Source organism: Phoenix dactylifera, chromosome 16 (assembly GCF_051530095.1).
Source record: "Phoenix dactylifera cultivar Ajwa chromosome 16, Ajwa_hap1_PhDact_Kaust_v1.1, whole genome shotgun sequence".
Classification (NCBI taxonomy): Eukaryota; Viridiplantae; Streptophyta; class Magnoliopsida; order Arecales; family Arecaceae; genus Phoenix; species Phoenix dactylifera.
Window position 1 is genome coordinate 5,573,326 of NC_143205.1, and position 12,425 is coordinate 5,585,750.

The window sequence follows — 12,425 nt, forward strand, 5'->3', positions numbered from 1 at the left end:
GGCATTCCAAATCTGGAAAGAATGTTTTCCTTTAAAAATTTTAGAACAGTTTTGTGGTCATTATGTTTGCAAGGAATTGCCTCAATCCATTTGGAGACATAATCCACAGCTACTAAGATGTATAAATTTCCGAATGAAGGAGGAAATGGGCCCATAAAATCTATTCCCCAACAATCAAATATTTCGATAATTAAAATTGGGTTGAGAGGCATCATATTCCTACGAGTTATCCCACCTAACTTTTGACAACGCTCGCAAGCTTTGCAAAAGTTATGGGAATCTTTAAACAAGGTGGGCCAATAGAAACCGCACTGTAAAATTTTTGCAGCCGTTTTCTTACCAGAGAAATGACCACCGCAAGCTTCAGAATGACAAAAGAAAATGACACTAATAAATTCGTCATTAGGTACACATCTCCTAATAATTTGGTCTGGGCAGTATTTGAAAAGATAAGGATCATCCCAGAAAAAAATTTTTATTTCAGTCAAAAATTTTCTTTTGTCTTGTTTATTCCAATGACTTGGTAGTTCACCTGTGACTAAAAAATTTGCAATGTCTGCAAACCAGGGTGAAGATGTGATCTCAAACAGTTGCTCATCAGGGAAAGTGTCTTTTATGGGTGAATTGTCTAAGGAATCTGAAAGAGTCAGACGGGACAAGTGATCAGCTACTACATTTTCTACCCCCTTTTTATCTCTTATTTCTAGAAAAAATTCTTGGAGCAGAAGGATCCACCTAAGCAAACGCGCCTTAGCATCCTTTTTTGAAAGAAGGTACTTAAGGGCAGCGTGGTCAGTGTAGATAATGATTTTGGATCCAATCAAGTAAGACCTAAATTTGTCTAGTGCAAATACTACAGCAAATAGTTTCTTTTCCGTAGTGGTGTAATTCTTTTGTGCACTATTTAAAGTCTTACTTGCATAGTAGATAACATAAGGCTTTCTTTCTTTTCTTTGCCCTAGAACTACCCCAACTGCATATTCACTGGCATCACACATAATTTCAAAAGGAAGTGACCAGTCAGGTGGTTGCATGATGGGAGCAGAGGTCAGCAAGCTTTTGAGTTTATCAAAAGATTTTTGACATTCTTCAGACCACACAAATTGGGTTTCCTTTTGAAGGAGATTACATAAGGGTTTAGATATTGAGCTAAAATCTTTAATGAATCTCCTATAAAATCCTGCATGACCCAAAAATGAGCGTATATCTTTGATAGTTTTTGGGTTGGGTAAATTAGCAATTAAGTCAATTTTAGCCTTGTCTACTTCAATTCCTTCAGATGAAATGACATGCCCGAGAACAATTCCCCTAGTTACCATGAAATTGGCACTTCTCCCAGTTTAAGATTAGATTCTTCTCCTCACACCGAATTAAGACTAGCCTTAAATGGTCTATACAGTTTTCAAAAGAGGAGCCAAAAACCGAAAAATCATCCATGAAAACTTCCAAGAAGCGCTCAACCATGTCGGAGAAAATACTGAGCATGCATCTTTGGAAGGTTGCAGGAGCATTACATAATCCAAAAGGTATTCTCTTGTAAGCAAATGTGCCAAAAGGACATGTGAAAGTGGTCTTTTCCTGATCTTCAGGATCAATTGCAATTTGGTTGTAACCTGAATAGCCATCTAGGAAGCAATAATATTTATGACCTGCTAACCTTTCTAAAATTTGATCAATAAAAGGTAGAGGAAAATGATCCTTCCTAGTGACAGAATTAAGTTTCCTATAGTCAATGCATACACGCCAACTAGTGGGGACCCTAGTTGGAACTAATTCATTGTTGGCATTTTTGACTACAGTAACACCAGATTTTTTCGGGACCACTTGGGTTGGACTTACCCATTTACTATCTAAAATTGGGTAGATCATACCCGCATCCAGAAGTTTCAGAACTTCTGCTCTAACCACATCCTTCATGTTTGGGTTTAATCGACGTTGAGGTTGACGAGAAGGTTTGGCATCAGCTTCTAAGTGGATTCTATGAGTGCAAATTGAGGGACTAATTCTCTTGATATCAGCAATTGTCCACCCTATTGCTCCCTTATGCTCTTTGAGAATTTCCAATAATTTTAGTTCTTGACTTTGTTCGAGTTGGGATGATATGATCACAGGAAAAGTCTCTTCTTGACCAAGGTATGCGTACTTGAGCTCAGATGGCAAAGGCTTTAGCTCAAGGTTAGGTGCTTGAACACTAGATGGTAGAGGACTATTGTTGCGTGTGGGCAATTCTTCAAAACGAGATTTCCACCTATCTGTATCCAACAAAGGAGCTGAATCTAATATAGCACTGATTTCTCTAAAGTTTTGGTTGATATCTGTATTTCCGAAATGAGTTAGGCATGTTTCTAAAGGATCAGAAGAAAGAGATGGGACAAGAGCATCTTCTACAATGGAGTCGATCAGATTAACTCCATGAATTTCATCATTTTCGTTATCATTATCGGGTTGTTTGCAAATGTTAAATATATTAAAATCTATAATCATATTCCCGAATGATATTTTCATTATTCCATTTCGACAGTTAATCAAAGCATTGGAAGTAGCTAGAAATGGGCGGCCTAGAATGACAGGTATTGGAGTGGTACAATTCATGACAGGCTGGGTATCTAATACTATGAAGTCGACTGGAAAATAGAATTTATCAACTTGGACAAGTACATCCTCGACTATTCCTCTTGGTATCTTTATAGATCGATCGGCAAGTTGGAGAGTAACCTTGGTGGGTTTTAATTCACCAAGTCCTAACTGTTCATAAACTGAATAGGGCAGTAAGTTAACACTAGCACCTAAATCCAGAAGGGCTCGTTGTATCCTGAAGTTTCCTATGATGCAAGATATGGTAGGACAACCAGGATCTTTATATTTAGGCGGGGTGTTGTGTTTGAGAATAGCACTCACTTGTTCAGTTAGAAAAGCTTTCTTTTGTACGTAAAGTTTTCGCTTTATGGTACAAAGATCTTTTAAAAATTTGGCATAAGATGAGATCTGCTTAATGGCATCTAATAAAGGAATGTTAATCTTTACTTGTTTAAAGATTTCCAGGATTTCTTGATCATGTACTCCTTTTTTAGCTGCAAGCAAGCGCTGAGGAAATGGAGCAACTATCTTGTGATGCAGTATTGGATCATTTTGTTCCTTATCATCTTCATCATTCTTTTCAATAGATTTTTTAGGTTTGTCATCTTTTGTTTGAATTTCTTTGTTAATTATTTTTCCACTCCGAAGGGTTGTGACAGTCTTTACTTGCTCAAATTTAGGTTGGGATGAACTTGCTTCATGGACCTCATGTTGACCCTTTGGGTTAGATTGAGGTTGGGCTGGAAATGTGCCTCTTTCACTAACATTAAGTTGAGCCTCAATTCTTCCTACAGAATTTTTAAGTTCTTGGAGTGATTGCATTGTATTCTGATTTATTTGAGTCTGCCCTTGCATGAAGGTTTGCAAAGTATCTTCAAGGGATTTCCTATGTGGTGGCACATAAGGAGTAGGAACAGAATTTTCTTGAGATTCATTGGCAGTGGGTCCATGTCTCCAGCTAAAGTTAGGATGGTTTCGCCAACTAGGATTATATGTTTCTGGAAATGGTCTTTTATAAGTATTGGTGAAATTTGCTTGATCATGCAACACTTCTTGAAAAGCAGGGATTGTAGGACAATCCTTGGTTACATGTGCATTACTCTCACAAATTCCACATATACTTTCAACAATAGTTTGTGCTTTTCCTAAATTGGCTTTGCTTAATTCCATGGCTTCTACCTTCCTAGTCAGATTAGCAATTTTTACATTGACATCATTATCATCTTTAATAAGATATATTCCTCCTTTTGCATTAGGTGCTATTTTTGATTTGTCATTTTTATCTGTTGTATCCCAAGCTTGTGCATTTTCTGCTAAAAGATCAAAATAATCCCAAGCTTCATTTGGTTCCTTATTCATGAATTCACCGTTACACATCATTTCTACAAATTGTCTCATATTGGAGGACAAACCATCATAAAAGAAACTAATGACCCTCCAAATTTCATATCCATGATGTGGGCAAGCAAGGAGAAGGTCCTTAAATCTTTCCCAACACTGAAAAAATGTTTCTCCATCTTTTTGTGCAAAGTTCATGATATTTGTTCTAAGTGTGTTTGTTTTATGTGTTGGAAAGAATTTCTTTAAAAATTCTCTTGTCATTTCTTGCCAGGTAGCTATGGTCCTAGGCCTTAAGGAGTGTAACCATGACTTAGCTTTTTCCTTTAAAGAAAAAAGAAATAACTTAAGCTTAACTACCTCTTCAGTGACATCATTGAAATGAAGTGTTGAACATACTTCATCAAATTCTTTCAGATGCAAATAGGGACTTTCAGAATCAAGTCCATGAAACTTTGGAAGTAATTGGATTATTCCTGGTTTCATGTCAAAAGCTCCCGCAGCAGTAGGAATAACCATACAGGATGGGGTACTGGTCCTAGTGGGTTGTAGATAATCACGAAGCGTTCTAATAGGTAAGTCATCTTGAAATTCATTATCTCCCTGATTACTACCATTATCTTCTATTTGATTATTTGAATTTTGAACAATTAATTTTTTATCTTTTGATTCAACTCGAAATAATCTATTCATTTTATCTCTTTGCCACAACCGCATATACTGACCAATTAACCAGTCGACTTTTTTTTTTTAATTATTATTATTTATTTATTTATTTTGTATATATATATATATATATATATATATATATATATATTAAAGTTTTGGATGAGTATGAATATTACCTAAAGCTATGAATATTGACACCCTGCTACTAAAATTATTCACAATCAAACAGTATCAAAGCATAACACCCTTATTTCTAATGTTTTCCTAAAAATTTCTAGACAACTCCTAACTGGTTTGAAGAGTACACTTAAGCCTCCAATCCGGTCTAATAACCTAGTCGACCAGGTAAGCTCCCAGGTAAGTGGAGGGGTCACGATGCGTATAGCAAAGGTCCCACTTAAAACCCACTTTCCTCGAACAGAAACTGTCTCCCTTTAATCACTTAAAGGGACAAAGCTTGCCTAGACATCGACTGGGATCATAGAGCGAAATTGGTGCAACTTTCAGTGGTCTTCGTCCTATTGAGCTCGATTATCCTTAGGGGCCAACGTCTAGTTAATTTTAATTAGGCTTAGGGTATTTATGCACTTGGATGATTTTTGGGCTAAGGACGAGTGATGAAATCCCGACCTTATCTTGTTAATGGGTTCAGCCCTTAAATTATTTTATGCAAATGCTTTATACTATATGCAACAATCAAGAAGATTTTTAACATTTTATGTCATGACATTAAATTGCATTTGAATAGTTGATCAAGCAAACTAGCTAAAATTTTTTTCTTCTTTTTATTTATTTATTATTTTTATTATCTTATTATTTTAATTAATAATAATTTTTTTAATTTTTTTTAAAAACAAGAGTAAAATTCTAATCTAGGAAAAATAGGACTAGTATGAGCAAAACAGGAAAATTAATTTAAATACTCACGGCCGGAGTTCGTTCACTCCGGGAATCCAAAAATGTGATCTTGATCTTCCTCGTTACTGTCCTGCTTTGTCGTCCTTGAATCTGAAAAGATTTGAAATTTCAGCTGTGTTAAAAATAAAGAAAAATTGAAGAACTAGAAATTAAATATTTGAAATTTTTAGCCTTGTTCTCGTTTGCACGTTGCAAATCCCCGGCAACGACGCCAAAAACTTGCTACGCTTTTAATCTTGCTCTTTTAAAAAGGAAAATTAAACGTAGGATACCCCAAGTATAGGGTGTAGCAAAGTAATATTCTCGGTGAGTCCGAGATCGAATCCACAGGGATTTGACAGTGAACAAAAAACTAAAGACTAAATAATATTCGGATTGACAAAATATAACTAAGGCATCAGGATTCAGCCTAGCACTTCATCATGTTTTTCCTAAAATCATCTATTATCTCAGTTAAATAGATTTAGTTTTATGGGCAGCATTACAGTAATTCTATTTTAAACTACAGGGATTTCTAAGCATCTGTTATACCCGGGGGAAATAACAAATCAAAGAAAATATATAAGTTTGAAATAATTTCTATAAATTTCCTGCACCATAAATTAAATCAAAAACATTAAAATCCCATTGATGATTAAATGAAATACATGAAGAAAATGCTAGGCTTTTCCCTAGCCTTAGCTAGAGAAGATTTAGCTACTCATATGAAATGGGAACATTTTATAAAAGGGATTAGCATAGAATAAATAAAACAAACATAAACCCCTTTTTTTTTTCCTTTCTTTGATAAGGAAACAGAGTACTCTGTTTCCTTTCTTCTTCTCCCGTGGGCTTTCTCCCTTCCGTGGCCTCTTCTCCTCTCTCGCTCGGCTGGGAAAGAAATGGATGTTGGCTTCCCTGGTTCCGTGGCTTCCCCTCGCCTCCTCCTTTTCCTCCACCGTGTGGTTCTCTCCTTCCTCGTCGGCTGCTTTCTCCCTTCCGTTTTGTGACCTCCCCTCGCCTCCTCCTCTCTTCCACCGGATGGCTCCCCCTTTTATAGAATTTTCCCAAAGCTCAAGAGACGCTGGGAATCAATGAAGATCAAACCGGCCGTTTAATTTGCTCCCTGTTTTCGCGATGGAAGTCGAACCGAGATTGCTGGGTGCTTTGCGATGGACTCGGTCATGGGAAGGTTTTGATTCGGCTGGACTTCCCTAGACGAAACGGCTGTTGGGATGATGAAGCATCTGAACCGCATGGATTTGAATGCAGCTTGGAATGATCCGCGTTTGCTTGAGATACGGGATGAATTTGAATCACTTGGGACTCTTCAGCTGGAAGCGTTGCAGACGTTTGGGAAGTTAAGAAGACTCGGCTTGGGACTCTTCTCCTCCGATGGCTGCTGATATGCTTGGGAGTTACGCATGTCACCACAAATGCTTGGAGATCATGAATACACGGGGGCGACGCATGCTCTGTTCATTGAAGATGTGCTTCACGGGTAGATGGGATGAAAAACTGGGAAGACTTTTATGTTGGGTTTGTTCCTAAATAAAGGAGATGGGATGTTGATCTTGCTTCAACCCGTTGACGTGGATGCATGAAATTTGTTTTGATGTTTGAGTATAGATGAATGATGGGAAGAATGGAATGTAGCTGAATGTTCTTGAAATAGGGAATCCGAAACCATGAATGAGATGTGGCTTGAATTGAAGAGCCGGTTTGGCTTAGGTCCCTTGGAGGAGATACCATGATGCTTGGAGAGCCACATGGACAGTTTTGATGATGCTAAGAAGCTCCACGATGCGGGCATTTGTGCTAGCTGAAACATGTGGTTACAGTGATATGGATTGCATGCGGATGACGGGCGACTTGAGGCTCAGATGAGACGCTGAGGATTTGTTGAGCTCGGAATGCCAGGCTTTGGGCTCAAATCCAGAGTTACTGGGTCTCTTGGATTAATTTCACTCAAACACAAATAAAACATTAATTAATTAATTTTATTAATAAAAATTAACTATAATACTAATTAAGATAATATGAAGATTTCACTTTTGTACTCTCATCAGAATTCAAAATTCAAGTTCATGCGCCATTACATGATGAAGCTTGATCTATTCTAAACCATTCATCATGTTGCCACTTTCCTCTTTCAATTTCGAAATTCCCATGCCCCAAATCAGATTAAAGGGTCACGTGGTGATTTTATGGTGATTAAATTTGAAATTCAAGCTTTATTAGAAGTGAGATAAAGATAAGGATGACATATGCCATGAAGAGAGAGAATTTGATCTTATCCAATTCTTTTCATGAATTTATCTCTCCATGTCACCCCATCTGATGATGAAGAGGTTCTTGATGTTGCCACGTGTCCCATGGCACCATTAAATAAATTAAATTAATTTTTAATCATATTAAAAATCAATTTATAGCGCCATGCGTGGGTATGTGCCATGTGGACTTTGAGATCCGAACAGTTTCAGATCAAACCCATTAAATTAAATTAAATTCTAACAATTAGGATGGTCCAATTACCTTGGATTGAACCTAATCCAATTAAGTCAATCTCTAATTACGCACAAATTTAATCTAATTTAATTTGGTCAACCTAAGTCCTCTTGATTCAGACCTAATCCAATCAGGTCAAAAATCCTGATTGAGCCCAGAGTTGAATCTAATTCAATTTGGCTCATCTTTAGTCCAATTACTCAATACAATTAAGTTCATTAGCAATCTAATTACTAATTAATCCTCCAATAATTACTTTAATTATTTTATGAGATAATTTGCCAATCGAATTGACCAAATTACTCCTGAATGATCTTAATCATTCATCAGCCTTCTTCTTGATTTCCTTTCCTTTGCTTTGGCCCCAAACCGAGATCACTCGGTTTTCCCTCGATGCCCGTCACTGCAGAAGCCGCCGGCCGCCACTGCAGTCGGCCGACCGTCGGCCGGGCAACAGCCCCCGGTCGCTTGGGCTGACCCCCCCCCAACCGGCCCCTTCTTCTTCCTCTCCCGTTCTCCCATCTTCCCTGTTCATGGGGAGCTCGGTGAAGAAGGCCATTGTGGGCCGTGAGCAGAATGATGGGCCGATGGGCCCTATTCCATTGCAGGCCCAACTTAGGCCCAGTCTAGTCCAGTTGGGCCCAGTTGGATAGTACCCTTGTGGGCCCAACTTGGGCCCAGTTCAGATCCGAACCCGGAACTCGAAATCTGGAACACGAAATCCGAAACCCGAAATCCGAACCCGAAATCCAATAGTATTATTTTTGATTTTTGCTTAGCTCTGAAATTAACAAAGAAATTAATTAAATTTAAACAGGTGAACCTGATCCGCCTACCTGAAGTAGGAGTTAAGCGAGAAGAGGTAAGTAACTTAATTGATGACCCAAAGATTGATTCAAAGATTGATTTTGATGATCACAAAACCTTGAAGTATAGATACTAATGTTTATGTTGCAAGGAGAAAGATATTTATTTTGCAAGGAACATAGCAAGTTGGAAGAACACAAGAAGGCCTCCAAAGCTCTCAAGAAAAGTTGGAAGAAAGCTACAATTTATTGGCCCAAGTTTAAAGTTCAAAGGATTCAAATTGGAGGAGCAAATTCAAAGGAAAATTCAAAAGAATAGTCTTCGAGTCGACTCCAGAGTAGAACGAGTCGACTCCAGGGAGTAACAGACAGAAAGACAGAGAAACTATTTTGGACCCTGAGAGGCGAGTCGACTCCTGAAGAACTCGAGTCGACTCCAATAGCTGGCAAGTCAACTCCTAAGGAAAACAAGGCAAAAGTCAGAGAGCAAATTTCGGACACTGAGGGCCGAGTCGACTTCCACAAAATCCGAGTCGACTCCAAGACAGCGCAACCCCAAAGACAGAAGACGGTATTTTCGTCTCTGAGAGGCGAGTCGACTCCAAGACAGTTCGAGTCGACTCCAAGGCAGCGCGACCCCAAAATACAGAGGATCAGTTTTCGGGCTCTGAGAGCCGAGTCGACTCGAAGAGAATCCGAGTCGACTCGAGGAAGAAAATCAGAAAGTATGTCCTCTGGATTCCTGAGAATGAGCCGACCCCCAAGTACCCGAGTCGTCTCCAGCCATTGGCGAGTCGACTCCAGTTTGATCCGAGTCGACCCGAGGACAAGGCAAGCACATTAATTCAAATTTGGAACAGTGGCCGAGTCGTCTCCAGTGAAGCACGAGTCAACTCCTGCAACAGGCGAGTCGACTCCTGATCGCGCGAGTCGACTCCGATCCCAACGATAATATTGTCAGGTGGTGCAGACTGTGTCCAACGGCTCTATTTTTGTCTCTAACGGCTAGATTCTTGTTTTCACGCCATCTAAAGCTATAAAAACAAGAGGAGAGCTAGGGGAGAAGTTATGGAAGTGGGAGAAAACATTTAGGGAAGAGATTTCAAAGAGATTACAAGGAAAATCTCCCATAAGCACAAAAGGGCCATCCAAAGTAAAATAGAGAGAAGAAGAGCATCCAAGTGAATCCCAAAGCTTCCTCTCCATCCGTGTGCTGCCTCGGTGATCCTCTACTTCGTGCCAAATCAGAAGAGGGTCAAGTAAAGAAGAAGCCGAGCTCCTTCGTCTTCAAAACGCGTTTGAGGACTTCTCTTTACTCTATTTGTTTATATTGTTATATTTGCTTGTTTAAGAAGCTTTGATTTGTTTTAAACCTTTGTTTTAATATCTTGTAACTTGATTCAATCAAGGGATTGAATCAAGGGGTTAAGGTTTGTTGGTGAGCCAAAGGGAAAACCAACGGTGTTAGGTTGGTTGGTGAGCCGAGGGTAAAACCAACGTGTAAGGGTTCGATTGTGATCCCGGAAAAACAATCGGGGTGGTTCTAGTCGGTGAGCCTGGAAAAACCGACCGAGTTCGTTGTGCGCTCGTAAAACAACAAGTTGGGTTGTGAGCTTGTAAAACAACCGGCTGTAATCTGTAGGATTATAGTGAAATTCCCAAGAGGCCTTGGGGAGTGGATGTAGGTGCTGGGGTGCACCGAACCACTATATGTTTGTTGTGTTTGTAATGCTTCTTGTCATTGTCTAACTTACACACTTACTTACTTAGATAAATTGCTTGCTTAACTCTTATCCTCGCATCCTTTAGTTGCAAGCATATTCAATCAAGTCACATTCTATACATCAAACTGTTGCTAAGTTTAACTTTCACTGTGCATCTATACAACTTAGCATAATTAATCAAAAAGTTTTAAAAGATTTAAAAGACCCAATTCACCCCCCCTCTTGGGTTGTATCTACTGGGCAACAAGTGGTATCAGAGCAGGTGCTCTAAGATTAATTATTGATCTCACGATCAAGAGCCAAAGATCATGACAACTCAAATAAATAGTTTTCTAGGAGAAGGACAATCAATTGATACACCTCCACTATTTAATGGCATAAACTATACACATTGGAAAGCACGCATGCGCATTTTTATACAATCACTTGATTATAATTTATGGAGCATTATAGTCAATGGAACACACACAAATACTAGTCATAATGAGAATATGGTTTAACAAAATTCAAAAGCCATGAATCTATTATATTGTGCGTTAGATAGGAATGAGTTTAATTGCATATCTTCTTGCATGACTGCTAAAGAAATATGGAATATGCTTGAAGACAAATATGAATGCACTAACAAATCTGAAACATCATGTGTAGAAGAAGAGCAGTATCATATTGCAAATCCATGCTTCGTGGCACAAGAGGTACATGCTGAAACTGAAAGCAATTTTACATTTGATGAACTCCATGATGCCTTTTCTGATTTGTATTTAGAATATAAGAAACTTATTTGTAAGAACAAGAACTTGAAGAATGAAAATCAAATTCTAATAGATGAAAAACTGAAACTAACTAGTAAAACTGAAATCTTAATTAAAGAAAATCAAGAACTAAATCAAAGAGATCAACTTCTCACTGAAAGTCATGATAAACTTAAGAAAAACAATGAATTACTTTTAGAAGATAACAGAAGATTAACTAAAGAAGTTGACAAATTAAAACCTATTGTTGAAAGATTTACCTTCAGCTCTGAAAAATTGAACCTAATGATAAATAATCAAAGAGCTGAATTTGATAAAGTTGGATTAGGATATCAACCTTGGTACACCCAAAAATCTTTTAAGAATATGTTTGTTAAAACAGTTTTTAATTATTCTAAAACAGATTCTTATAATACTGATAAACAAAAGCTAAGTAAAATCTCTTCTGTTGTTCCTAAATCTATATATTACAAATTTGATAAACCTAAAAGGCAAAAACAGAAAACTGAAAGTTTATCTACTACTCATGTTCAATCTAAGTTTGTTAAATTCAACAAGAGGATACAGAAATACATCCCTTGTAATCCTAAAATCTGTAAATTCATGGACAAAATAGCTATTAAGAAAATATGGGTTACAAAAGGAACTATTATAGCTAACCTACAAGGACCCAAAAGAGCTTGGGTTCCTAAGTTGAAAATATGATTATTTTTCAGCAAGTATGTCTAGTTATCCAAGGTTCTAATGAAAGATGTTATCTAAACAATGGGTGCTCTAGACATGTGCTAAAGAATTGAATTTAAAATGTAATTAAGAAGAATGAGTTAAATGAAAGAAATAATGATATAAGTTATTATTGCATCTTCTCATATTGAAATTACTTTATTAGTTGATTAAAACATAACTTGCAAGTATTAATCATTTTTGTGATATAAGCAATATTTTTGGTATGAAAAGAAAATATATCCAAATCACTCCATCTTTCTATATTATACTCTACTTATTGTTGGATAAGTTGCTAAATGATTAATCAATTTATTAAGAATAACTCTATGAATTCTCTATATGCTTGATTGAGAGTTTTTTTATCCATGGCATTATTGTTTATTGATCATAGATATGATAATGTGTACTTGGTATGCTTTTGAATATAT

General features: G+C 37.4%; 1 non-coding gene across 1 annotated transcript; it reads left to right on the forward strand.

Annotated features, from left to right (window-relative positions):
• Nucleotides 1–4,024: 4,024 nt before the first annotated feature.
• LOC120107269 (small nucleolar RNA R71) lies at nt 4,025–4,131 on the forward strand. Its single transcript, XR_005509150.2, has one exon. It is a non-coding gene; the product is annotated as a small nucleolar RNA R71 (small nucleolar RNA).
• The last annotated feature ends 8,294 nt before the right edge of the window (nt 4,132–12,425 follow it).